Raw genomic sequence first — 24,533 nt, forward strand, 5'->3', positions numbered from 1 at the left:
GAAGGCAGATGCACAGACAATAGAGCACTTTTTGAACTCACTTGATCTCCCCTCAATTGGGACAGAGAAAACTGATAAAACTAACTTTAGAAATATCCACTGAAGAAATTAATAAAGCAATAGCAATGATGGCTTCCCTTCAGAATGGTTCAAGACCTTCAGAGAACAACTAACACCTCTACTTAAGGTCTGTTTCAACAGGACTCTGCGGGAGGGGGGTGTCCCACCGTCATGGAGAGAGGCCATCATATCTGTAATCCCAAAAGAGGGTAAAGATAAGAAGGAATGCAGTTCATATAGACCTATCGCAATTCTTAACATAGATTATAAACTATATGCATCAATAATAGCCAAAAGAATGGAGAACAAAATCCCAGAATTGATTGACGGAGATCAAACTGGTTTCATACAAAATAGGCAGACACAGGACAATATAAGGAGAGCACTACATGTCATGGACCACATTACTCAGAATAAGACAAGTGCAATATTAATCAGTCTAGATGCAGAAAAAGCATTTAATTCAGTGAGATGGGATTACCTATTCCAAGTTATGGAAAGATTTGGTTTCAACAAAGAAGTGATACAGTGCATCAAAACACTGTATTCATGTCCGACCGCTAGAATAAAGATAAATGGACATTTGTCACGAACGATAAAATTAGAATGAGGGGCAAGACAACGCTGTAATATTTCACCCACGCTCTTCTCCTTGTACCTCGAACCATTAGCACAGGCAATAAGACAGGACCCAACCTTAGAGGGATTAACAATAAGAGGCAGTGAACATAAGATATGCGTGTTGTCATGCCCTGACCGTAGAGAGCCTTTTTATTTCTCTATTTGGTTAGGTCAGGGTGTGATTTGGGTGGGCATTCTACCTTATTGTATTTCTATGTTGGCCTGATATGGTTCCCAATCAGAGGCAGCTGTCTTTCGTTGTTTCTGATTGGGGATCATATTTAGGCAGCTTTTTCCCACTGGGTTTTTGTGTGATCGTGTTTTTGTATAGCTGCTCTGAAGCCTGCAGAATTTTACGTTCATTTTTTTGTATTTTTGTTGTTTTGACGGTGTTCATCTAATAAAGGAAAAGATGCACGCTTACCACGCTGCACCTTGGTCTCATTCTTACAAACGAACGTAACACATGTATGCTGATGATGTTCTGTTATTCCTTAAAGACCCAGGCTCAAGTGTACCTAGATTTATGGATGTTTTACAAACATTTGGAACATATTCAGGGTATGTGCTTAACGTATTCAAGCCCTAGTATATAATTATACCCCACAGGAAGAGCTGAAGAGTAGGTATAACTTCCACTGGACTTCTTCATCCATTAAATATCTTGGAGTATATCTACCAAAGGATACACCGAACTTTATTGCATGAATTACGATCACATCAACGAGAAAATATATGATGACCGAGACAGGTGGAATCCACTTCCCTTCGATCTTAGTAGTAGAATTGAAACAATCAAAATGAACATCCTGCCAAGTTTACTGTATTTGTTCCAATCACTGCCCATAGAAATCCCGCCTAAACAGTTTAGGGAATGGGATAAACGGATATCAAGGTTTATCTGGAACAGTAAGGGACCAAGAATTAGATACATTACAATTACCAAAAAACTGTGGGGGTATGGCCTTACCATACCAAGATTTATGTGTCAGCCCAGTTGAGACCCCTGGTGTGTTGGTGCAATCCAGAATATGAATCCAAATGGAAAGACATGGAGACTACTTTGACAGAGACACCCATACAGTCAGTTTTGGGAAATAAGGACATGGTAATATAAATATACAATAGACAAAATCTGTGGATTAATTTCTATCTGAAGACATGGTGTAGGGTAGTTAAGCAAAATAATTTAGACAGAGAGGTCAAACTGCTGAGTTGGCCCGCATACGACCCCAGCTTCATCCCTGCAACTCAGGACAGCAGATTTAAACAATGGACGCAGGAAGGCATCACATCATTCAGTACAATTATAAGGAATGGGGACCTAGATAACTTCCAGGACCTAAGTAAAAAACATGGCTTGGATAAACCAGATTTTTACAGATACCTACAAGTTCGACACTATTTCTTAAGGGAGATAAAAGGGACTGAACCTCGAGCACCTCCAAAATGAATCCAAGGATTCACTAACGCATACAACTTGGGGAATAACAAAAAAACGATCTCAAATCTCTACTTGGGTATTCAAGCCTCAAAGAAACATTCTACAAACTATATTAAAAAGAAATGGGAGGAGGAACTTCACATTGAAATAACTGATGAAACATGGTTGAACATATTAGAGACTCAACAAAGCTCCACCAACTCAAGGTCATGGAGAGAATTCTGTTGGAAGAATGTTATACGTTTCTTCATAACACCTAAACTGAAATCAAAACAGACTGTTGGAGAGAATGCGGTCTATTGAGGGCGGACCACTCTCATATCTTTTGGACTTGCCCCGCAATCGAAACTTACTGGGGAGAAATAAGATCTAACATTGGAAAAATAATGGGATTTGACATAGAACAAACATTCATTTCTTTGTACTTGGGTGAAATATCTGATAACTTACACAATAGAGAAAAGTACCTCTTGAAAGTCCTACTGGCAGCCAGTAAAAAGGCTATCACTCGGAAATGGCTACAAAAAGATCCTCCCACAGTGACACAATGGATAGACATTGTAGAAGAAATACACCACATGGAGCGTATGACCTTTGCCTTAAGAACTCAACAGGAGAGAGGTCAAGAATACTGGGAAAAATGGGTTTCGTACTTGGAAAAGGTCCAATTCAAAGATGTCAATGTAACTAATATGATGACCCGATCCTGTAGGTTCATGCTCTACAACATTCGCAGAGTACGACCCTGCCTTACACAGGAAGCGGCACAGGTCCTAATCCAGGCACTTGTCATCTCCCGTCTGGATTACTGCAACTCGCTGTTGGCTGGGCTCCCTGCCTGTGCCATTAAACCCCTACAACTCATCCAGAATGCCGCAGACCGTCTGGTGTTCAGCCTTCCCAAGTTCTCTCACGTCACCTCGCTCCTCCGCACACTCCACTGGCTTCCAGTTGAAGCTCGCATCTGCTACAAGACCATGGTGCTTGCCTACGGAGCTGTGAGGGGAACGGCACCTCCGTACCTTCAGGCTCTGATCAGTCCCTACACCCAAAGAAGGGCACTGCGTTCATCCACCTCTGGCCTGCTGGCCCCCGTACCTCTGCGGAAGCACAGTTCCCACTCAGCCCAGTCAAAACTGTTCGCTGCTCTGGCACCCCAATGGTGGAACAAGCTCCCTCACGACGCCAGGACAGCGGAGTCAATCACCACCTTCCGGAGACACCTGAAACCCCACCTCTTTAAGGAATACCTGGGATAGGATAAAGTAATCCTTCTAACCCCCCCCCCCCAAAAAAAAAAGACATAGATGTACTATTGTAAAGTGGTATTTGTAAGTCGCTCTGGATAACAGCGTCTGCTAAATTACGTAAATGTAAATGTAAAATGATATGATGATGAAGGTATGACGTGCACTGTAACTGCCAGATCTTTTTTGTTGTTCTTTTATTTTACTTTATTTGTACTTTCTTTGTGTTCGTACAATAAAAACTAAGTATATAACATTAAAAAAAAAGAATGCTTGGCTTGATGCTCCATTCGTAGCCAGGCACTATGCCATTCATGTACTTTGGCTAGCTTTGGCTTTCATTCATGTACTTTGGCTAGCTAATACTCTTCAGTAATAAAAAATGCTTCACAAAATAATTTATAAGCAAATGTCATATGAGACACATTTGACAAAGCATCTGAGGTAAGGACCTACCTGGAGTACCCATGTAGTGTGATCCGGTCAGGTCAGAGAACAACATCCACACAAATATATTATTATAGTAACAGTCAACAACAGTATGACTGTTACTATAAGTCGTGTCTTGTACCACATCACTCTGTCCATTCATGTCTGATAAATTGATACAAGTAGTTTTAAAGGTGCAGACCGTAGCTTCTATTTCCAGCCATTGCTTGTGTGTTGTTTTGGGAGACTGAATGGGATGTGGGGTGTGGGGGAATACTGTAAGAACCTCCCAACCATAACCAATCACTTGGCTTGTACAGATATGTACAACAAAATATTAAATAGCTCATTAGGAATGTGTGATCGAATTACAGTTGTCTAACGTATTAATTCAGTTACAATGAGTGGCTATGTAAACTCGATGTATCAATACCTTTTACAAGAAACATGAGTGTAGAACAAATAGCTCAGTTCACTGAGGTATCATCACCAATTTAAGTCAAAAGTTAGTTTGGGTTTTTAAAAACAAACCATGAAACACTTGTTAATGAAATGGTATTTTGGTCCCCCAAAAATATGACATGTCTTTTGAAGTTTGCATATTTTATCGACCGGTACCTACAGGGTATAGATAACTATTTATGAATGAATGAGCATCCAACTGTATAGCTTTTGACAAAGTGAAATGAAGTGTGGATTATTATTGTGTGCAGTGAACAGGAACATTTGCTTCGGAAATGATCTATTCTACGCTGTTGTCAACCTAATGTCAATGTTCAAGGTTAAACTAACATCAATAACTTTACACTTCGGCAAGGGCATGCCCTGACATGCCAATGCAGTGGTAACTACATGTCTGTTTCCTTTAAAAGCTGCCAATTAGACCAATTAGCTATTTGAGGAGTGTAATTGGATTTGACTAATGATAAAGGAACAGTGTCTTACAGGGTATCAAGAATGTTTCACTGTCTGCAGAGTATAGAAAAGAAAACAATGTAGCTATGTGCAGCTATTCACAATGTTGTACATTATAATGAATTATCCATAGTTCATAAGGCATTATGAATGTGCTCATAATGCATTACGATGAGTGAATAATGAGCATTCAAAGGCTTTCCTCAGTCAGTTTGGAGTTTACCCCTACTGAGGTCACAGACTGGTATAATTCTCAACTGATCTGTACTTCTTTCCTCAAGTCGTAGGTGTCCATGGACAATTCGAAGGCAAGCTTTCAAGGCTACATGGCTCATAATACTCTCTTTATTCTATGTCATTCACATTTTTTATTTGAGAAAGTTTCATACAATTGTCTCAATGGGATGACCGTCATTTTCCATGCTGAAATTTGTGGTGACCATTTTGAGACATTATTCACTTTCATTAGGGTAATGTGATCCCTACACAATTTGATCGCATTTAACTTGTGGTCAATTTGTGACCTCACATCCTGCCCAGATTTGTCCCTACCCAACAGGATTATTGAAGAGTTGAGTGATTACATGTGCTGACCATAAGTTAAAAGGAGTGCCCAATACAGAATGACTTAATTGGAGAGATTGTTATTATACAGTTGAAGTCAAAGTTTACATACACTTAGGTTGGAGTCATTAAAACTTGTTTTTCAACCACTCCACAAATTTCTTGTTAACAAACTATAGTTTTGGCAAGTCGGTTAGGACATCTACTTTGTGCATGACACAAGTCATTTTTCCAACAATTGTTTACAGACAGATTTTTTCACTTATAATCCAACGTATCAAATTTCCAGTGAGTCAGAAGTTCACATACACTAAGTTGACTGTGCTTTTAAACAGCTTGGAAAATTCCAGAAAATGATGTCATGGCTTTAGAAGCTTCTGATAGGCTAACTGACATAATTTGAGTCAATTGGAGGTGTACCTGTGGATGTATTTCAAGGCCTACCTTCAAATTCAGTGCCTCTTTTCTTGACATCATGGGGAAATCAAAAGAAATCAGCCAAGACCTCAGAAAAATAATTGTAGACCTCCACAAGTCTGGTTCATCCTTGGGAGCAATTTCCAAGCGCCTGAAGGTACCACGTTCTTCTGTACAAACAATAGTACGCAAGTACAAACACCATGGGACCACGCAGCCAACATACCGCTCAGGAAGGATACGCATTCTGTCTCCTAGAGATGAATGTGTTTTGGTGCGAAAAGTGCAAATCAATCCCAGAACAACTGCAAAAGGACCTTGTTATTAAGATGCTGGAGGAAACAGGTTCAAAGTATCTATATCCACAGTAAAACGAGTCCTATATCGACATAACCTGAATGGCCGCTCAGCAAGGAAAAAGCCACTGCTCCAAAAACCCCATAAATAAAAACAGACTACGGTTTGCAACTGCACATGGGGACAAAGATTGTACTTTTTGGAGAAATGTTCTCTGATCTGATGAAATAAACAAATATAATGACCATCGTTATGTTTGGCTTGCCAGCCGAAGAACACCATCCCAACCGTGACGCACGGGGGTGGCAGCATCATGTTGTGGGGGTGCTCTGCTGCAGGAGAGACTGGTGCACTTCACAAAATAGATGGCATCATGAAGAGGGAAAATGATGTGGATATATTGAAGCAACCCCTCAAGACATCAGTCAGGCAGTCAAAGCTTGGTTGCAAAGGGGTCTTCCAAATGGACAATGACCCCAAGCATACTTCCAAAGTTGTGGCAAAATGACTTAAGGACAACAAAGTCAAGGTATTGGAGTGGCTATCACAAAGCCCTGACCTCAATCCTATAGAACATTTGTGGGCAGAATTGAAAAAGTGTGTGCGAGCAAGGAGGCCTACAAACCTGACTCAGTTACACCAGCGCTATCAGGAGGAATGGGATAAAATTCACCCAACTTATTGTGGTAAACTTGTGGAAGGCTACCCAAAACGTTTGACCCAAGTTAATCAATTTAAAGGCAATGCTACCAAATACTAATTGAGTGTATGTAAACTTCTGACCCACTGGGAATGTGATGAAAGAAATAAAAGCTGGAATAAATCATTCTCTACTATTATTCTGAAATGTCACATTCTTGAAGCAAAGTGGTGATCCTATCTGACCTAAGACAGGGAATCTTTACCAGGATTGAATGTCAGGAATTGTGAAAAACCGAGTTTAAAACCTCTTTGGGCTAGGTGGGACGCTAGCGCCCCATCTCGACAACATCCGGTGAAATTGCAGAGCGCGAAATTCAAAATACAAAAATCATAACATTAAACATTCATGAAAATACAAGTGTCATACATCATTTAAAAGCTAAACTTCTTAATCCAGCTGCTTTGTAAGATTTCAAAAAGGCTTTATGGTGAACGCACACCATGCGATTATCTGAGGACAGCGCCCTGCATACAAAAGCATTAAAGTCATTTTCCAAACCAGCAGGGGCGTCACAAAAGTCAGAAATAGCGATAAAATAAATCACTTACCTTTGAAGATCTTCCTGTGTTTGCAATCCCAAGGGTCCCAGCTACACAACAAATGGTCGTTTTGTTAGATAAAGTACTTCTTTACATCCCAAAAAAGTCAGTTTAGTTGGCACGTTTGATTCAGTTATCCACCCGTTCCTCTCGTTCAACATGCTGACAAAGGAATCTCAAAAGTTACCAATAAACTTCGTCCAAACAAGTCAAACAACATTTCTAATCAAACCTCAGGTACCCTAATATGTAAATAAACGATACAATTTAATCGTAGTATGTTCAATACCAGAGATAAATAACAAGGTGCGCCCTCATCCACGTGTGGCCAAAAGACTACAGTCAAAATGAGAGCCACCTAGAAAAACTACAACTACTAATTCATTTTTCAAAAAGCAAGCCTGAAACCCTTTCTAAAGACTGTTGACATCTAGTGGAAGCCATAGGAACTGCAATCTGGGAGGATTTCCTTTGAATATCCCATAGACAAGCATTTCAATGCGTGGTGACTTAAAAAAAAAAACATTTCTGGATGGATTCTCCTCAGGTTTTCGCCTGCCATATGAGTTCTGTTATACTCACAGACGTTCTTGTAACAGTTTTAGAAACTTCAGAGTGTTTATCCAATGCTATCAATTATATGCATATCCTAGCTTCTGGGCCTGAGTAACAGGCAGGTTACTTTGGGCACGTCAGTCATCCAAACTTCCGAATTCTGCCCCCTAGCCTTAAGAAGTGAGTTTAAACGTATTTGGCTAAGGTGTACGTAAACTTTTGACTTCAACTGTATATTCTACCTTCATTTAACCAGGCAAGTCAGTTAAGAACAAATACTTATTTTACAATGACGGACTACCCTGGCCAAACCAATTGTGCACCAGTTGTGATACAGCCAAGAATCGAACCAGGGTCTGTAGTGACCCCTCTAGCACTGAAATGCAGTGCCTTAGACCGCTGCGCCAGTCGGAAGCCCATTATGCACGGTTACAAACTGGGTGGTTTGAGCTCAGAATGCTGATTTGCTGAAAGCCATGATATATCATACTGTATAACAAGTGTATGACATTTTCTTTGCTTTTTTTACTGTTATAATTACATTGGTAACCAGTTTATAATAGCAATAAGGCACATCGGGGGTTTGTGGTATATGGCCAATATACCTCGGCTGATGGCTGTATCCAGGAACAGCGCTTAGCTGTGGTAAGAACATAAGAACAGCGCTTAGCTGTGGTATTTTGGTCATATACCACAACCCCTCGTGCCTTATTGCTTAAATATACTATTTGGTGTATCACCAAGTCAATAATAGGTTATAGTGAGAGGTCATTTATAGGAAATATGAAACATTTAACACGATATTCTTTTATTTTGTTATTTAACCTTTATTTATACAGGTGTATAAATCTATCTTTCAAGAGAGACCTGGTCCAACAGCAGCAGGGGGAACAGTTTCAGACAAAACAATTTACATACAATATCGCAACATTGAACATTTACATTTACATTTACGTCATTTAGCAGACGCTCTTACCCAGAGCAACTTACAAACAAAACTATAAACACACATACAGTACAACAATTACATATTACATAAAGAAACACACGTCATAACTTAAAAGCAGCTGTCCTAAAGACAATTACACTCTTCTGTTATGCTTACATCGACCAAGTGTTTAAACTCCACCACCCAGACTAGATCATCACATTTTAAAATGTTCAGGAGAGAATTCCAGGACCACGGAGCTGAGTAACTGAAACTATTTCTACTATGATGTGTTCTAATTCTTGGTACTGTTAAAAGCAAATGAGAATGGGACCGTAATTTATATTTATTTACTGATCTGATTAAAAAGAACAGGAATAAAGTGGTATTTTACCCAATATGGCCTTATAAATCAGTGTATGCCAGTGATGAAGCCTACGCATGGTCAATGATGACCAGCCAATGGCGCTGTAGAGATCACATTGATGTGTTAGTTTGATTGGTAATGAACCTGAGGGCTGCATGATACACTGAATCAAGTGCTCTCAGGGTAGTGGTTGAGGCCTGCATATATATAACATCACTACAATCTAAAGCCGCCAGTAATGTACATCGTACCAGCTCCTTCCTGGCCAGAGAAAAACAAGCCTCATGCCGGTAATAAAAACCTATTCTCAGCTTGAGCTTCATTATCAAGTTCTCCACATGAACAGTGAAGCTCAGCTTGTCATCCACCCACACTCCCAAATATTTGTACACTTTGACTTGCTATATAGTATGTCCAGCCAATGTAACAATGACATGATTAGTAACATGCCTGGCATCCAATACCATGCATTTTGTTTAACCCAAATTCAGGACCAGCTTCAAATAATACAGATTCTGCTGTGATGTTAAATGCTCTTTGGGCATTTTCAAATGCTAAAGATAAACTACTTCCACTTGAATAAAGAACAGTATCATCTGCATAAAAATGAACATCTGTTGTTTCAATAAGATCCCCAATGTTGTTGATATACAAAATGAACAACAGTGGGCCCAAAATGGAACACCTGAGCACAACTCTATCAACTCAGATTTACAACCATCCGCCATTACACATTGTGTACAATTTTATAGGTAATTTATAAACCAATCCAGAGCATGACCTGTAATCCCACAACATTTTAACCTTTGCACCAACACAGCATGGTCCACGGTGTCAAATACCTTTGACAAATCAATAAAGACAGACACACAATGTAACTTCTTGTCAAGAGCACAGTGAATGTCATTTAAAACCTTCAATGTTGCTGAAACAGTGTTGTGGCCAGACCTAAAACCTGATTGCATTCCATTTAAGTTGTTGTTTTCTTGGAGGAAAGGCCTTCAGCTACCTACTAACTAAGGACTCCAGTACCTTAGACAGTACAGACAGTTGTGATATGGGTAGACAGTTGTCAAGTAGGGAAGGATCTCCACCTTCCAGGAGAGGCTGTACAAAAGCAGATTTCCTTAACTTGGGGATTTCCTTAATGTCAAGCATGAGGTTAAAAATACATGTTAAGGGGGAGCAATGATGTCTGTAGCTAGGTGTAGGAGGCGGGGGTCTAGATCATCAGGGCCAGGGCTTTATGCACTTCTGAAACAGAAAAGGATGAGAAGGAGAACCTGGCAAAGGAGTGCACTTTGGCTGAGTTTAATGTAAAAAACTATTATACTTGAGGTCATCAACAGTGTGTTGTGGAACTTACCACCAGGGACACCTGAAGTAAACAATAAATTAATCATTATTTATTATCAGCAGGTTCCAACAAACTTAATGCACCATAGTAGACGACTGTCGGGAGCTCCGCCGAGGCAGTCCCGTTAGTTATATACTTCTTACACAGATAAGTTATATTTACATGATTTACAATATTCATTGTTCATCATTAACGTTTGGTTCATGCATGTAACCGACCAATACCTCACAAGGCTTCTTCTCTCCAAGCTGAGACCTTGAAACTGAGACACCCCTTTCAGTCATCAAAGCAATGTTCTGGGCGTACTGCCAAATTGCTTATACTGATATTGAGGATTTCTCCCAGGCACGATCAAACAGTCACAGTCGAATTGGTTATTTGAAAAGCACAAACATAAAATTCTCCTTCACAAGTGCTTTAACAGCCAATCATCCTATTCCTCACCATATATCCTCTCTTTCCTCAGTTTCTTGTCTCTGTCTTTGACAGCTCCTCACACTGAACTGTCATCACAAAGCAGCAGGGGGATGCTTGAGAGAGAACCAAAGTCACGACAAACCCTCGAGGTAAGCAGTTACTGCCTGTGGTTCCCTTTGTCAATATCAAAGCCAAGGGCAATCTACACTGATGTTTGTGGAGGTATCTCACTGCAGGTTTGAAGTAGGCTATACTAATGATGATCGACAACAAAGTTGAATCTTGCCACATTAATGCAATTGCACTGATAAAGCGTCACAAGATATAGAGTCTTTCTGTATGTGTTATGAATGACCAAAGGTGTCTGACTTTATAGTAAGTACAGCGTCACGTGATATAGAGTCTTTATGGATGTGTTATGAATGACCGACGTTACACTCAGTAACACTTACCTTGATGAAAGAAACTTAAAGAAATTGAAAGTGTCTTTCTTTTGGAACCAAGTTACATGTTCCTCAGTACAGTTCCTCTGCGGAACATGTAACTTGGTTCCAAAAGAAAGACATTTTCAATTTCTTTAAGTTTCTTTCATCAAGGTAAGTGTTACTGAGTGTAAAGTCGTCCCCAGTCTATGGAACACACAGCACATATAAGCCTGGGTTATCAACCATTCAAAGTTGGCCTTAGTGGGAGTGATCATAGAATTCTATAGGAGTGACCTTACTGAGTAAAGTATTTGTCATCGTCAACACTTAACACAGTCATAAAGTCACAATTATGGCTAAAGCCTTCTAATTTCTACAATTTGTCTTGTTAAAATGTGATTTTAAACCGAACCCTAACTAAAGACAGCCAAGTTTGATGCGTTTGTCCACCAGACCATTTGAGCGGAAGTGTCTTGGAACGAGATTAGGTGTAATGTGACTAACATGACATGCCTTCAGCACAACATGTCACCCTTTGACAACCCTTTGACAACATGTCACCCTTTGACATGTTTATATCATGTTCGACATATTGGGTTATGTCACATTTGACATTGTTGATTATGTCACACAGTTATGCCACATTTATCAACCCTTTATAAAGCAGGGTTCTCCAGAGGATGGTGCGGTCTGCACAACGCATTTTTCGGGGGCAAAATACCTTCCCTCCAGGACACCTACAACACCCAATGTCACAGGAAGGCAAAAAAATCATCAAGGACAATAACCACCCGAGCCACTACCTGTTCACCCCGCTTCCATCCAGAAGGCGAGGTCAGTACAACTGCATCAAAGCTGGTACAAAGAGATTGAAAAACAGCTTCTATCTCAAGGCCATCAGATTGTTAAATAGCCATCACTAGCACAGAGAGGCGGCTGCCTACCTACAGACTTGATATCATTGGCCACTTTAATAAATGGAACACTATTCACTTTAAGAATGATTACATATATCACATTAGTGTACATACTATATACCGTATCCTTCACTCTTTATTCTTTACTATCTATTGCATCTTAGCCGCTCGGCCACTGCTCATCCATATATTTTATATTTATATATTCTCATTCCTTTACTAGAATGTGTGTATTAGGTTTTGTGGTGGAATTTGTTAGATATTATGTTTTGTTGTGGAATTGTTAGATATTACCTGTTAGATACTGCTGCACTGTCAGATCTAGAAGCACAAGCATTTTGCAAGTGTAGAAGCACGGTGGCTAGGAAAAACTCCCTAGAAAGGCCAAAACCTAGGAAGAAACCTAGAGAGGAACCAGGCTATGAGGGGTGGCCAGTCCTCTTCTGGCTGTGCTGGGTGGAGATTATAACAGAACATGGCCAAGATGTTCAAATGTTCATAATTGACCAGCATGGTCAAATAATAATAATCACAGTTGTCGAGGGTGCAACAAGTCAGCACCTCAAGAGTAAATGTCAGTTGGCTTTTCATAGCCGATCATTGAGAGTATCTCTACCGCTCCTGCTGTCTCTAGAGAGTTGAAAACAGCAGGTCTGGGACAGGTAGCACGTCCGGTGAACAGGTCAGGGTTCCATAGGCGCAGGCAGAACAGTTGAAACTGGAGCAGCAGCATGGCCAGGTGGACTGGGGACAGCAAGCAGTCAACATGTCAGGTAGTCCTGAGGCATGGCCCTAGGGCTCAGGTCCTCCGAGAGAGCATACTTAAATTCACACAGGACACCGGATAAGACAGGAGAAATACTCCAGATATAACAGGCTGACCCTAGCCCCCCGACACATAAACTACTGCAGCATAAATACTGGAGGCTGAGACAGGAGGGGTCAGGAGACACTGTGGCCCCATCCGACGATACCCCCAGACAGGGCCAAACAGGAAGGATATAACCCCACCCACTTTGCCAAAGCACAGCCCCCACACCACTAGAGGGATATCTTCAACCACCAACTTACCATCCTGAGACAAGGCCGAGTATAGCCCACAAGATCTCCGCCACGGCACAACCCAAGGGGGGTGCCAACCCAGACAGGAAGACCACATCAGTGACTCAACCCACTCAAGTGACGCACCCCTCCTAGGGACGTCATGGAAGAACACCAATAAGCCAGTGACTCAGCCCCTGTAATAGGGTTAGACAGGAGATATCATTTGATTTGATTTGATTTGACATATGGTTATAGGGGCTTTGTAACACATGTATGTAGTTCTTATGAAGGCATTATGAAGGATTTATGAAGCCTTTATAAGCTGGATGTCATTTAAAGCGGGACCAATAATACAGTACATTACATTCTCTGTGAACCACAACAAGGCTGTTCCCACTAGAATAGTATGTAGCACAATGTTACCCTGAGGATTCCGTACGATCCAGACACATGTACTGTATCAGAAAATATATGACCCACTTCTGTTTCTCACATTTCCACACTATCCTCTCGGGGCACTTTAAACTCAGCATTTTGCTCGACATATGGAAGCTGGAATTCATCCTCCTGCAAACTGTATAGATACTATACAGTCTCCAATACTTCCGTTGCGCTGTCTTATTAAGCTGTGAACAATTGGACTCTGTCTTTCATGCATGTCACAAGTTATCATCATTATGTGAAGGGGTTAATTTGGGATGGGGGCATGGAATACCCATCTTGACTTTCATTAGTTAATAGTTCTTTACCATATGGAAGTATCTCGGTTGTAAAGCAAGTGGACTGACTGTTTTACTTGAAGTCTACAGTTTCAGAGATGTGCACATCTTTAAGATTACAGTTTCAGAGATGTGCATATCTTTAAGATATCAGATTTAGAGATGTGCACATCTTTAAGATTTCAGATTCATAGCAAAATGAATAAAATCACCATACATAGAGGAACCATGTGTTTATTCCAGGAAGGTTTCGGTGTACAAACCAAAGAAAGCATTTTGTCCCCCTGTGGCATTGGTCTTAGCTTGTTTTGGACCTTGTGATGTTCAGACTTGTTGGTAGAAATCTTCAGGGGGTTTCAGATTGAGAAAACAGCTGTACACAGAATGGATTGACTTCACTGAATACCAGCCAGTGAAATGGAATGAGAATTAATACCCACAATGGGAAAAAATCCATCTCTTCCTTATTTCAACACCCTAGTCTCTTCCTTCTCTAGGCATTTGTCATTTTAAATAGATTTTTGTTATGGAATGTTTTCAATATCATGGTAAAGTTTGATTCCTGTACATGTCTCAGATCATTATACAAACAATTTTATTTTAGTTGACATAGGCACTAAGCATGTGTTCCAATGTAAGTCAATCATTATTTATAGTAATGTAATCCTAATCGTATTGACAGCGTTGGAATACAACTATTTTGGGGGAAACATATTCGCTAAAAGAGTTGCTTTCCAAAATGCTTCAGCTTTTGGCAGTTCGAGCCCATAGAGAAACAGTGATGGCATGCATTTCCTCCCTGTGAATCAGACTTGGGTTCAAAAACTATTTGAAATATTTCCAAAAACTTTAGCTGTGCTTGATTGAGCTTGCCTGTTGTAAATGAACCAATAGAAAAGTCCCAACATTCCAAACACAGCCCGCATGGCTCTCCACGCAGGCTCAAGCAAATCTTCAAAGGATCTTTGAAAGATTACAAATAGTAGTTGAACCCAGGTCGGCTCTGAAGTGATTTGAGGCACTGTGTTTTATGGCAACCACCAACCTTTGACTGGCCCTATTGTGTGCTCCTCTCTGTCTATGCCAGAGCCTAGCAATAAACAGGAAAAAGCATGACAAGGGTTCAGCTAGCACATGTTGAAAGGTCATCACACGGCTTCGTAGCTTCACTCAGAGGCAGGACCTCTGTGTCTTCACGGCGACATGGGTCCGGTGTTAACATCGATTTAGACCACACATGAATTTTCATTTTGAGTAAATGGTGAGTTAGTATTAAACAGTTCATAATCACTTGTTCTGTTGACATGAATTGTTTGCCAATAATCTGACAAAGTTGCTTCATTGTTGCTTCGTTGTTCTTTACCGTACAGAAACAATGGATTGGACAGCTATACTCATGTACTACATTCTTCCTCATCTGTAGTTCATACGTTGCACCCCATTGGACAATGAACCGCCCCCCCCTTGTTTGAAATGAGGAACACATTAGAATTGAGAACATGTCAAAGACAGGAAAGAGATGATTACTGGGATATGAAAACGCTGGAGCCACTCTGACAAGCACAGTAACCCATTATAACACATGAATAAAGCTGCTAGGAAGAGCTTTTCGGAGGAGATATGTGTGACAATGACAGCATTGTCACAAAGGTTGAGTGGGGTCAATGAACGAGAGCCGTTCCTGGAAATCTTGATTGGTGATGAAGTCCATAAGCGTCTCCCTGATTGCAGAGCTTTTACAAAGCAATTACAGGCATATTTTTAGTGCAGGCAGTGAAAGAGAGACATATTAATAGTGCTTTCTCCATGGTGATTTGGGGATGTCAGAGGAGTGAAGCCCAGTGGGATTGTATCACCACTTCTAACAAGCCTTCCTTTAAACTCTGCTGAATTGTATTGTCTTTTCTTGTTTTAGTCATGTCAGAACATTTTGAATTTTATTCATGGGAATATCAACACGTCTGGGAAAGATATTCATATTTTAGTTGTTGGGTCTGATGATGACATTAAACCAGAGACATGTTTTTCTTGTCACAAAGGACATCATTCCAAGATGTTTTGAGGGTAGGAAATGGTTACTCCTGTATTCCCAATGCAGTATACACTCTGGGAGCAGTATTTGTCATTGTACTGTGTTGATTCAGTCTTTCTACAGTGAGGGAAAAAAGTATTTGATCCCCTGCTGATTTTGTATGTTTGGCCACTTACAAAGAAATGATCAGTCTATAATTTTAATGGTAGGTTTATTTGAACAGTGAGAGAAAGAATAACAACAAAAAAATCCAGAAAAACCCATGTCAAAAATGTTATAAAATGATTTGCATTTTCATGAGGGAAATAAGTATTTGACCCCTGTGTAAAACATGACTTAGTACTTGGTGGCAAAACCCTTGTTGGCAATCACAGAGGTCAGACGTTTCTTGTAGTTGGCCACCAGGTTTGCACACATCTCAGGAGGGATTTTGTCCCACTCTTCTTTGCAGATCTTCTCCAAGTCATTAAGGTTTCGAGGCTGACGTTTGGCAACTCGAACCTTCAGCTCCCTCCACAGATTTTATATGGGATTAAGGTCTGGAGACTGGCTAGGCCACTCCAGGACCTTAATGTGCTTCTTCTTGAGCCACTCCTTTGTTGCCTTGGCCGTGTGTTTTGGGTCATTGTCATGCTGGAATACCCATCCACGACCCATTTTCAATGCCCTGGCTGAGGGAAGGAGGTTCTCACCCAAGATTTGACGGTACATGGCCCCGTCCATCGTCCCTTTGATGCGGTGAAGTTGTCCTGTCCCCTTAGCAGAAAAACACCCCCAAAGCATAATGTTTCCACCTCCATGTTTGATGGTGGGGATGGTGTTCTTGGGGTCATAGGCAGCATTCCTCCTCCTCCAAACACGGCGAGTTGAGTTGATGCCTGTCACGTCCTGACCAGTATAGGGGTTATTTGTTATTGTAGTTTGGTCAGGACGTGGCAAGGGGTGTTTGATTTATGTGGTTCAGGGTGTGTTTTGTGTATGCGTTTATATAAAGGGGTATTTGATTTATTAGTCCGGGGTTTGTTAGTCATTGTTCTATGTTAGTATAGTTCTATGTTCTATCTAATTTTTTGTATTTCTATGTTTAGTTAATTGGGGTTGGACCTTCAATTGGAGGCAGCTGGTTATTGTTGCCTCTGATTGAGGGTCCTATAATTAGGAGTTTGTTTTTCATGGGTTTTTGTGGGAGATTGTTCTTGTTTAGCTGTTTTGCCTCGCGAGACTGTCAAGTTCGTTTTCTTGTTTTGTATACGTTTTATGTGTTTTCCTTCTTCACCAATAAAAAAGAAGATGAGTATACATTTTCCCGCTGCGTCTTGGTCCCTAACCTATGATACCCGTGACAATGCCAAAGATCTCCATTTTGGTCTCATCTGACCACAACACTTTCACCCAGTTGTCCTCTGAATCATTCAGATGTTCATTGGCAAACTTCAGACGGGCATGTATATGTGCTTTCTGGAGCAGGGGGACCTTGCGGGCGCTGCAGGATTTCAGTCCTTCATGGTGTAGTGTGTTACCAATTGTTTTCTGTGACTATGGTCCCAGCTGCCTGGGACTCTCGTTAATCTAACCACACTGTCCGATTTCAAAAAGGCTTTACAGCGAAAGCAAAACATTAGATTATGTCAGCAGAGTACCCAGCCAGAAATAATCAGACACCCATTTTTCAAGCTAGGATATAATGTCACAAAAAACAAAACCACAGCTAAATGCAGCACTAACCTTTGATGATCTTCATCAGATGACAACCCTAGGACATTATGTTATACAATGCATGCATGTTTTGTTCAATCAAGTTCATATTTATATCAAAAACCAGCTTTTTTACATTAGCATGTGACGTTCAGAACTAGCATACCTCCCGCAAACATCCGGTGAATTTACTAAATTACTCACGATAAACGTTCACAAAAAGCATAACAATTATTTTAAGAATTATAGATACAGAACTCCTCTATGCACTCGATATGTCCGATTTTAAAATAGCTTTTCGGTGAAAGCACATTTTGCAATATTCTCAGTAGATAGCCCAGCCATCACGGCTAGCCATTTAGACACCGACCAAGTTTAGCCCTGACCAAACTCCGATTTACTATTACAAAAGTTTGATTACCTTTGATGTTCTTCGTCAGAATGCACTCCCAGGACTGCTACTTCAATAACAAATGTTGGTTTGGTCCAAAATAATCCATCGTTATATCCAAATAGCGGCGTTTTGTTCGTGCGTTCAATACACTATCCGAAGTGTAAATAAGTGTCACGAGCATGGCGCAATTCGTGACAAAAGATTTCTAAATATTCCATTACCGTACATCGAAGCATGTCAACCGCTGTTTAAAATCAATTTTTATGCAATTTTTCTCATAAAAAAGCGATAATATTCCGACCGGGAATCTACGTTTAGGTAAACAGACGAAAGAAAACAAAGCATTCTGTCGACGCGGGCACAAGCCTGAGTCTCACAGTACTGTAACCAACCACTACCCAAACGCTCTACTTTTTTTCAACTAGAGCCTGCAAAGCCACGATTCAGCTTTTTGCCGCCTTCTGAGAGCCCATGGGAGCCGTAGGAAGTGTCACGTCATGCCAGAGATCCTCTGTAATGGATAGAGATAATCAAGAAGGGCAAGAAATTGTCAGACAGGCCACTTCCTGCATGGAATCTTCTCAGGTTTTGGCCTGCCATATGAGTTCTGTTATACTCACAGACACCATTCAAACAGTTTTAGAAACTTTGGAGTGTTTTCTATCCAAAGCTAATAATTATATGCATATTCTAGTTTCTGGGCAGGAGTAATAATCAGATTAAATCGGGTACGTTTTTTATCCGGCTGTGAAAATACTGCCCCCTAGCCATAACAGGTTAATAAAATGGCTACCCAGACTATTTACACACGCACACACACAAAACACACACACAAATGCATATTGACGCCACACACACACACACATACACACACACACACACACACACACACACACACACACATACACACACACACACACACACACACACACACACACACACACACACACACATAAAACACACACACACACATTCACATTCCTTCACACTCTTCACATACACTGCTGCTACTCTCTGTTTATTATTTATGAATAGTCACTTTAACTCTGCACACATGTACATATTACCTGAATTACCTCGACTGACCCGTACCCCTACATATTGATTATATGTATATATATTCTTACTATTTCTCCTTTAGTTTAATTAGCACATTTTTCTTAGTTACTTTTTAAAACTCTGCATTCTTGGTTAAGGACTCGGAAGTAAGCATTTCACTGTTGTATTCGGCGCATGTGACAAATAAAATGTTTTATTTGATTTTGTCATGACGTTGCCCTCTCTCTGGGTACAGAGAACACAGTTGAACCCCCTCCCTTTGCCCTCTGGGTTTTCTATGCACCATCCCCCTACCTACCTCCCCCCACCCTCACAGAATTGGGGAACCGAACGACATTTATGTTCTGGAGTAGGTATAAAAGATTGGTGAAGAATCCAGCTACGAACTGGTCCGCTTGGTACAATTTTGTGATACTCATTAGAGACAATAGTGCCATATTACCATACTAAGGTTTATATAATAGCCTCAGCTATGGGACTTGCATCTAAATGGTTGTATACAATGATTTAATAAGATTAAAGCTATTTGGAATATGTTGAGCGACTATGTACTGATGTTAATGTGATAGAATTGTATTTCTGTTTAAAGTTTTACCAAGTCATCGGCACGCCCCCATGAACAGACGAGACCTGGCGTCATGAGACAGCCTTTTTCTGTCATTCCGAATAAACCCCCACCCAGGGTGACTTTCACCAGACCAGCTTTCCTCAGAAGAGAGAGCCAAGGTTTGACCATGCAGTCCTCTACTGAAGTTTAACCATACCACGTGGTTAAACTTTTAGACTATCGATACCGACAGAATAATAACAAGTCTTTAATATTAATTAATAGTCTGCTGCTAGAAATTTGATATCATCGAATGCGAAGACCGACGAAACATCCATTCTATAACGACATTAATGAATGTTGCTTTGAAAGATCCATTCTAACCGAGAGAGAGAGAACACGCGGACAAAAACTCTCCAACAAGGATCCCGACAACACACTGAGCGTAAATATATATTGATTGCAATTGTTCACGAATGAGTGAGCGTTCATGTGCAAAGGATTAGCATATCAATTGTTAATATTTATCAACTCTGTAGGGTCTTCTCAGCTGACCCCCCCTTGTTGGTTTAACAAGCCGCCATGCCAGTTTAGCCCACTAGGGCACATTACTCTACCAATTCTTTGTGACGATAACTACTGTTTGTATGCTTTCTGTGAATTCCTTTGTTTAGTAAATAAATAATTTTAAGACAGTTGATGTATGGATGACTTAGTAAAGACTGGGTTTGTGCAGATAACAACAATTTACGACGTTTGGAATGAGACTGACGCCAGGTAAAATACACAATTTAAACCAGAAGATAATCGGTCAGATACTATAATATAATATATAATGTTATAATATAGGACAATTATAACTTTGTAATCTGAATATTTTCCTTGGTACCCCGATCTCCTAGTTATTACAGTTAAACGATTAATCATTTTAATCGAGTAATAATAATTGCAGGGAGTTATTTTGATAAACATGTCTTCAGTATAATGGTGCCCAAAGACACGACAATTTGACATTGTGGGAAGAAAGCCAGCAACACAATGACCTCCTTCCTGTGTTGTTTTCCTTGTTCTTTTTTTGTTTACCCATCTTCAAAGTGGAAAAAGCACTTTCGCTCGAGTTATAACAGACATATAACAGACATAACAAAGGCATAACATACATAAAAGGCGTACCAGACACAACAAGGTGTAACATATATAACAGACACAGCAGACATATCAAATGTACAACAGACATAACATACATAACAGACACAACAAAGGTATAACAGGTATAACATACATAACAGACAAAGCAGACACAACAGACATAACAAAGGTATAACATACACAACAGACATAACAGACATACAAGGCAAACATGCATAACAGACATAACAAACATAACAGACGCAACATACATAACAAGGTATAACAGACATAACAGACGCAACAGACACACCATGCATACCAGACACAACCGACATAACAAAGGCATAACATGCATAATAGACATAACAGACATAACAAAGGCATAACAAAGGCGTCCCAGACATAACAGACACAACGGACATAACATACACAACAAAAATAACTGACACAACAAGGCATAACAGACATAACAGACATAACATACATAACAAAGGTATAACAGACATAACATATATGATGCCCTTCCAGACTCCCTCTGCCTACCCAAGGATGTCAGAGGACAAAAATCAGTTAACCACCTAACTGAGGAACTCAATTTAACCTTGCGCAATACCCTAGATACAGTTGCACCCCTAAAAATGAAAAACATTTGTCATAAGAAACTAGCTCCCTGGTACACAGAAAATACCCGAGCTCTGAAGCAAGCTTCCAGAAAATTGGAACGGAAATGGCGCCACACCAAACTGGAAGTCTTCCAACTAGCTTGAAAAGACAGTACAGTGCAGTATCGAAGAGCCTTCACTGCTGCTCGATCATTATATTTTTCCAACCTAATTGAGGAAAATAAGAACAATCCGAAATTTATTTTTGATACTGTCGCAAAGCTAACTAAAAAGCAGCATTCCCCGAGAGAGGATGGCTTTCACTTCAGCAGTAATAAATTCATGAACTTCTTTGAGGAAAAGATCATGATCATTAGAAAGCTAATTATGGACTCCTTTTTAAATCTGCGTATTCCTCCAAAGCTCAGTTGTCCTGAGTCTGCACATCTTTGCCAGGACCTAGGATCAAGGGAGACACTCAAGTGTTTTAGTACTATATCTCTTGACACAATGATGAAAATAATCATGGCCTCTAAACCTTCAAGCTGCATACTGGACCCTATTCCAGTTAAACTACTGAAAGAGCTGCTTCCTGTGCTTGGCCCTCCTATGTTGAACATAATAAACGGCTCTCTATCCACCAGATGTGTACCAAACTCACTAAAAGTGGCAGTAATAAAGCCTCTCTTGAAAAAGCCAAACCTTGACCCAGAAAATATAAAAAACTATCGGCCTATATCGAATCTCCCATTCCTCTCAAATTTTTGGGAAAAAGCTGTTGTGCAGCAACTCACTGCCTTCCTGAAGACAAACAATGTATACAAAATGCTTCAGTCTGGTTTTAGACCCCATCATAGCACTGAGACTGCACTTGTGAAGGTGGTAAATGACATTTTAATAGCGTCAAACCGAGGCTCTGCATTTGTCCTCGTGCTCCTAGACATTCTTTTGGAGAGATTGTAAACCCAAATTGGTCTACAAGGACAAGTTCTGGCCTGGTTTAGATCTTATCTGTCGGAAAGATATCAGTTTGTCTCTGTGAATGGTTTGTCCTCTGACAAATCAACTGTACATTTCGGTGTTCCTCAAGGTTCCGTTTTAGGACCACTATTGTTTTCACTATATATTTTACCTCTTGGGGATGTTATTCAAAAACATAATGTTAACTTTCACTGCTATGCGGATCACACATAGCTGTACATTTCAATGAAACATGGTGAAGCCCCAAAATTGCCCTCGCTGGAAGCCTGTGTTTCAGACATAAGGAAGTGAAATGGCTGCAAACTTCCTACTTTTAAACTCGGACACAACAGAGATGCTTGTTCTAGGTCCCAAGAAACAAAGAGATCTTCTGTTGAATCTGACAATTAATCTTGATGGTTGGACAGTCGTCTCAAATAAAACTGTGAAGGACCTCGGCGTTACTCTGGACCCTGATCTCTCTTTTGACGAACATATCAAGACTGTTTCAAGGACAGCTTTTTTCCATCTACGTAACATTGCAAAAACCTGACATTTTCTGTCTAAAGTTGATGCAGAAAAATTAATTCATGCTTTTGTTACTTCTAGGTCAGACTACTTAAATGCACTACTTTCTGGCTACACGGATAAAGCACTAAATAAACTTCAATTAGTGCTAAATACGGCTGCTAGAATCCTGACTAGAACCAATTTTTTGTAACGTATTACTCCAGTGCTAGCCTCTCTACACTGGCTTCCTGTTAAGGCAAGGGCTGATTTCAAGGTTTTACTGCTAACCTACAAAGCATTACATGGGCTTGCTCCTACCTATCTTTCCGATTTGGTCCTGCCGTACATACCTACACGTACGCTACGGTCACAAGACACAGGCCTCCTAATTGTCCCTATAATTTCTATGCAAACAGCTGGAGGCAGGGCTTTCTCCTATAGAGCTCCATTTTTATGGAATGGTCTGCCTACCCATGTGAGAGACGCAGACTCGGTCTCAACTTTTAAGTCTTTATTGAAGACTCATCTCTTCAGTAGGTCCTATGATTGAGTGTAGTCTGGCCCAGGAGTGTGAAGGTCAAAGGCACTGGAGCATCAAACCGCCCTTGCTGTCTCTGCCTAGCCGGTTCCCCTCTCTCCACTGGGATTCTCTGCCTCTAACCCTATTACAGGGGCGGAGTCACTGGCTTACTGGCATTCCATCCCTAGGAGAGGTGCGTCACTTGAGTGGGTTGAGTCACTGAGGTGGTCTTCCTGTCTGGGTTGGCGCCCCCCCTCCCCCCTTGGGTTGTGCCGTGGCGGAGATCTTTGTGGGCTATACTCGGCCTTGTCTCAGGATGGTAAGTTGGTGGTTGAAGATATCCCTCTAGTGGTGTGGGGGCTGTGCTTTGGCAAAGTGGGTGGGGTTATATCCTGCCTGTTTGGCCCTGTCCGGGGGTATCATCGGATGGGGCCACAGTGTCTCCTGACCCCTCCTGTCTCAGCCTCCAGTATTTATGCTGCAGTAGTTTATGTGTCGGGGGGCTAGGGTCAGTCTGTTATATCTGGAGTATTTCTCTTGTCTTATCCGGTGTCCTGTGTGAATTTAAGTATGCTCTCTCTAATTCTCTTTTTCTTTCTGTCTTTCTCTCTCTTGGAGGAGGACCTGAGCCCTAGGACCATGCCTCAGGACTACCTGACATGATGACTCCTTGTTGTCCCCAGTCCACCTGGCCGTGCTGTTGCTCCAGTTTCAACTGTTCTGCCTGCAGCTATGGAACCCTGACCTGTTCACTATGATTACTATTATTTGACCATGCTGGTCATTTATGACCATTTGAACATCTTGGCCATGTTCTATTATAATCTTCACCCGGCACAGCCAGAAGAGGACTGGCCACCCCTCATAGCCTGGTTCCTCTCTAGGTTTCTTCCTAGGTTTTGGCCTTTCTAGGGAGTTTTTCCTAGCCACCGTGCTTCTACACCTGCATTGCTTGCTGTTTGGGATTTTAGGCTGGGTTTCTGTACAGCACTTTGATATATCAGCTGATGTAAGAAGGGCTATATAAACAAATTTGATTTGAACACATGTAAAACAGACATAACATTCACAGCAGACATAGCAGACTCAACGAAGGCATAACAGATATTACTAAGGTA

This window comes from Salmo salar, chromosome ssa25 (assembly GCF_905237065.1).
Source record: "Salmo salar chromosome ssa25, Ssal_v3.1, whole genome shotgun sequence".
In the NCBI taxonomy this organism is placed as follows: Eukaryota; Metazoa; Chordata; class Actinopteri; order Salmoniformes; family Salmonidae; genus Salmo; species Salmo salar.